Below are 6,000 nucleotides of genomic sequence, written 5' to 3'. Positions count from 1 at the left end.
ACCCTCAAATTTGAAGAGAAAAATCATTGATTTATTTTCTGTTCCTAATTTCCCCCAAAGACTCTTTTTTCTTTAAAAAAAAAAATTGAGGAAAGCAAACTGCAGCAAGTTCACACATTGCTGCATCTTCCGATCAAACTTTTAGAGACTTAAATCAGTGGAAAAGTGATACTCAAGAAACTGCCCTCCACATAATAATTTGCAAATGTTGGGACAGAGTTTCTGGAAGCCCCTCCCTTGAATGACACTTGAGTGACCTGCCTCCTGACAACCTGTCCCTTTCTCTGGGCCTGCAGAGGAACCCACCTGGGCATGGGTTTCCTGAGCATCTCTTCCTGTTGTTTTTTGTTTGTTGTTTCGTTTTTTAAGAGACAGGGTCTCTCTCTGTCACCCATGCTAGAGTGCAGCGGCCTCATCATAGCTCACTGCAACCCTGAACTCCTCAAGCAATCCTCCTGCCTCAGCCTCCTGACTAACTGGGACTACAGGCATGCACCACCATTCCCAGCTAATTTTTCTATAATTTGTAGAGACAGGATCTCACGATTTTGCCACACAGATCTTGAACTCCTGACCTTAAGAAAAATCTCCCACCTCAGCCTCCCCAAATGCTGGGATTATAGGAATGAGACACTGCACCCAACCTTCTTCTTGTTCTTGAATCTTGCTGGTCCTCCATTTCTTCCCTATTCTGTATTAAAGCTCTCCTATCTTAGGTATGCTGTATCTCACAGGGGAATGAATTTGGCATCAGTGCAAAATTAAAATATGATAATCAAATCCATTTTCATGTGATATGTTATCCCTTGGGAAAAGCATGGACATTCATTCAATCATTATTTATGATTAAGCAATCAATCTGCATACAATATGATGGCTATTGAAGAAAATGTAAACCACACCAGACCAATCTGGCTCACCTTTTATGTAACAAAGTTATGAGTTGTTTTTCAGTTGCCATGGACTCCCAGGTTGAAGGTCAAGTAACCTGAGCATGCCCAGATGAAGCAGGCATGCCACCATGGGTGGAACCTAAGTGCTCAAACTAAGGAGCAGTGGCTAAATTAAGAGGCAGACACCTCATGGCAGTATCCATGGTCCAATCAGACTGAGCTCTGACATCACTCCCCAGCAGGATCCATTCAGATCATGCCTCTCAGCATCACCTCACTGCAAGATCCAATCAGATCATGCCTCATAAAACCCTATTCTTAGAGTACCGTATGCTTATGAAACCCAAGCCAGCCCGCAGCTTAGAAAGACAGATCTGAGCATTTTTCTCCTGTCTCCTTGCCAGTCCACTCAGAATAAAACTGTTCTTTCCTCAAAAGTTGGTGCCATAGTATTGGCTTCTATGTGCATCAAGCAACAAGCCCAATGATTGCTTGGTTACCCAAAGACTTATAAAAATGTGGTTTCTGGTTGATTTCCATTTCCAACAAAATGGCAGGATACACTGAACGACTTTCCACAACAAAAGATCTGGAAATTATAGCTAAATATTATAAATATCCTATAAATACATAGTTGGTCTCATAAGAAGATAAGGGAAATGCCCAGAGGCCAAAAACAAAGACACAGCTTAAAAACTGAAGGTAAGAGAATGCGCACTTTGGGTACCCTAGTGTGGGTTACACCCGTTTTAGTGACCAAAGGGTTTGAGTTTTAAGGGCCTCACAGGGCCAGGAGACAAAGCCTTTGACTTCTAAAAACTGAGTTAGAAGTGACTACCAACACAAAGCTGGGGCTTTCAAAGGGATACATCCTACTTGAAAGAGTTAACTAGAAAATCATACCCATTGGCCAAGAAAGATAAAAAAGAAGCTTGTCTGTGTGGGCCTCAGCTTTGGATGCACGGGACAGGACATGGGGAAGACATCTTCCATGAGAATTTGTAAACATAAATCAGTCCTCACATAGTTCTGGGGTTGGAAGTTACACTACCTGTGAGCATTGGGATCCCCCATGCAGAGATAGTAACATCAAAAGGTGGTTCTGGCTGTTAACACCCTTGGGGGTGGCTGGCAGACACAAATGCAAAACATTTCTGAAGGGATATATACACAACCCAGGTTGCTCTTCCCACAGATAAAGCCCCACAGACTGTGAGCCCAGAAGCCCAAATTTCAAAATGCATGCCAAAGTAAGACATGATTCCAGCCATCTTGGAGTTTATAATCATTTAGAAAGACAAGGCACACATTCACATCCAATGAAATGTTATGCTAAGATGAATTTCACCAAGGTCTTTGCAAAGCTAATGCTTCATCCCAAAACATATGACTCTCAAAGGCAGAAATTTCATGTACCATAGAGAGTTGGTGAAGAAAATTTCTGTATAGACAAGAGCTTCTCTATGCCCCTAAAAATCACTTCAAACTTGCGATCCCACAACCAGCTCCCAGTGACTAGCTAAGAATCAGCAGGCTTGTGCTTAAGCAATCAGATGAGGCTCACAGAATTCTGGAGCCAGATGTTTAAGTATAACCCACCATGGAGTAAGTCTATCAGAGCGACTGAGCATGGGATCTTGATTCAGACTGCCTGGTTATAATACTTACTTCACCACTTTGCATAGCCTCTCAGTGCCTCAATTTATCTGTCTTTAACACAATGATAGTAACAGTGCATACTTCACAGGTTGGGTGTGATGATTATGCAAGATTCATTCATTTAAACAGTTTAGGCTAGGCATGGTGGCTTATGCCTGTAATCCTAACACTTTGGGAGGCTGAGATGGGAGGATCCCTTGAGGCCTGGAGTTTGAGACCAATCTGAGCAAGACCCTATTTCTACAAGAAGTAGAAAAATTAGCTGGGTGTAGTGGTATGCACCTGTAGTTCTTGCTGAAGTGGGAGGATTGCTTGAGGCTGGAACATTGCAGCGATCTCTGATTATACCACTGCATTCTAGCCTGGGCAACAGAGACAGACCCTGTCTCAAAACAAACAAACAAACAAACAAGACCAACAATTCAGCCAAGTGCCAATCCAATAAATGTTAGCTACTATTATTCTCATTATAAACTGATTACCAGATTTGAATTATTTCTCATCAGATAATACACACAAGTATTACCTCAAAAACCATTCTGAAAGCTAGTTCTAAAACAACAACACATAAATGTTGCCTCCTAAAGGAAGCAACTTACCTTCCTCTCTACAACTGTACATCTGGCAAAACAAGGTCTTTCCCTGGGTTAGGCAAAGAGTTCCTGGCTATAATATCCCAAAACATAATATATAACAGAAGAAACTGGATAAATTAGACTTGATCAAAATTCAAAACTTTTACATTTCCAAAGATATTAAGAAAATGAAAAGACAAGCCACAGACTGGGAGAAAATATTTGCAAATCATGTGTCTGACAAAGCTGTGATCCCCAACCCCCAGGCCACAGCCTGGTACCGCTCTGTGGCCTGTTAGGAAATAGGCCACACATTACCGCTTGAGCTCTGTATCCCCCACCCGGGGCTATGGGAGAAATTGTCTTCCATGAAACTGGTCCCTGGTGCCAAAAAGGCTGGGGACTGCTGTGATAAAGGACTTACGTCCAGAATAAGAACTCTTAAAGCTCAATAATAAAGAAGATAACACCATTTTAAAATGAGCAAATGATTTAAATAGATATTTTACCAAAGAAGGTATAGCAATAATAAGCACATAAAAAGATGTTCAACATCATTAGTCAATAGGCAAATGCTCAATTAAAAGCACAATGAGATACACTTCACAACCACTTGGATCACTGTAATAAAAAAACACAGGAAATAATAAGTGTTGTGGAGGATGTAGAGAAACCAGATCCCTCATACATTGCTGGTGGGAATGTAAAATGGTGTAGCCATTTTGGAAAACAATTTGGTAGTTTCTTAAAAATTAAACATAAAATTACCATATAAGCTAGCCACTCCAAAGTATCCATCCAAGAGAAATGAAAACATATGCCTTTAAAAAGACTTGTACATGAATTTTCGTAGCCGCATCATTCATAATAAAAGGTAGAGGCAATCCAAATGTCTACTGACAGGTTAATAAATAAACAAAATGTGGTATTCCACATTAGAATGGATGAACCACAAAACGATTATATTAAGTGAAAGAAAGCAGGTTCAAAAGACTCCATATTGCATGATTCCATTTTTATGAAATGTCCAAGACAGATAAATCTATAGAAATCTACAGAGACAGAAAGTAGATTAGTGGCTGCCTTAGGCTGGTGGTAGATATGATCAGTGACTATAAATGGACATAAGGGATCTGTCTGGGGTGATGAAAATGTTCTAAGACTGGACTACAGGGATGCTTGTACAACTTCTATGTTTACTAACAATTATTCAAGTGTATGCTTGAAACAGGTGAATTTTATGATTTATAAATTACATCTTAATAAAGTTATTTTTAAAAATTGCCCTGTTAGCCTGGGCATGGTGGCTTATGCCTGTAATCCCAGCACCGTGGGAGGCTGGGATGGGAGGATCACTTGAGCCCAGGAGTTTGAGGTTGCAGTGAGCTATGATCATGCCACTACACTCCAGCCTGGGTGACAGAAAGGGACCCGGCCTCTCAAAAAAAAAAAAAAAAAAAATTGCCATGTTAGCTTGTGAATTTTTGCCTGGGTTTTTAACAATTAAAGCAAATTTAAAAATCCTGTGTTTTTTGATGATGGTTCACTTTGCATTGTAAAATACAGAGGAAACCTTGTCTGTGGAAAATGGGAAAAACAAAATCAAGTATAAAAAATATTGATCTAGACAAAATAAAATTCAAGGAAAAATCATTAAAAGTGATGAGAGACATTTCACTGAAAAAATATAATCATGAGTCTTTATGACCCCAATAGCAGGACTTCAAATCATATAGGTCAAAACCCAGTTAATACAAGAGATGAAATTAACAGATCTGTGTTCATGGGGACACTTTAACATGCTTGTCTCAGAAATCAAACAATCAAGTAGGTATAAAGTCAAGATGTGAAGCATCTGAAAACACAATGAGCCTGACCATTTATATCTGTGTACAAATAAAACCAAACCTACCAGAGACAACAGTCTTTTTAAACTGCCATAGACAATACTCCCAAATTGATCGTGTCTTAAGTCACATAGAAAAACTCAAAAAATTCTAAATATCAGAATTTATTCTTAGGAAAATAAAACTATATGCATTTTGCTGTTGCCAGAAAGTCCACAGAATTCACTTGGAAAATCCCCTGCCTCAAGTCTCCATGGTTTTGATTTGCCAAATAAAGTCAGTACTTATGTGTGTGATTACATTTAGTCCCCACTTCTGCTAAGAAAGCTAAGAATTTAAAATCTCAATGTACTACTTACTTTCCCTTTCTTCAGTTTTTAGATTCTATTTTACCTCATTCCTGTACAGTTAGGAAAAAGGTTTTTTCACTTATATTCCCTGGGCAATTCTGCCCCATTCCAAGTGTTTCTCTTACCCTTTTTTTTTTTTTTTAAATTTCTCTTAAGCTTTATTTCCTTCTTTTCCTACCTATGCCCGTTAATTACCAATATTAGTGAAGTTTCACTCTGAATACATGACCATCTCCCTAGGGACCTTCCTCCTTGACTCCTATTCTTCCTGGCTTGGCTATTTTCACCAGTCAGGAAATGGACCTAGCTGGTTCCTCTGTCCTTTGCTTACTGGTTCTTGACTGTTTACCATGTGCCAGGCACTTGCGTTAGGCTCTAAGGAGACAGTGGTGAATAAAACACACTGGCTTTTACAGGGCTTTAGGTGAAGGTAAGAAATGCTAACAGCCAACTTGCAGGTAGAAAAGTTGGAGTTGAAGATCCACGGGGGGGGGGGGGTTGGTTTGTTTTTGCCTTCTTGTGGATTTCCTGAATTGAACTGTGTAATCTCTCCCTCTCTAGGATTGATATGATCCTTCTCCAGTTTTTCCTTCTTCAAATGTCCCTTGTTATCTATTTTCCTAGTTTCCTGTTGGCTTGTTTCTTAGTCTGATGAATCATACTCTAACGCCTACGC

This window comes from Lemur catta, chromosome 10, assembly GCF_020740605.2.
Source record: "Lemur catta isolate mLemCat1 chromosome 10, mLemCat1.pri, whole genome shotgun sequence".
Classification (NCBI taxonomy): Eukaryota; Metazoa; Chordata; class Mammalia; order Primates; family Lemuridae; genus Lemur; species Lemur catta.
The sequence above is the reverse complement of the archived record's forward strand: the minus strand, read 5'-3'. Positions refer to the sequence as shown.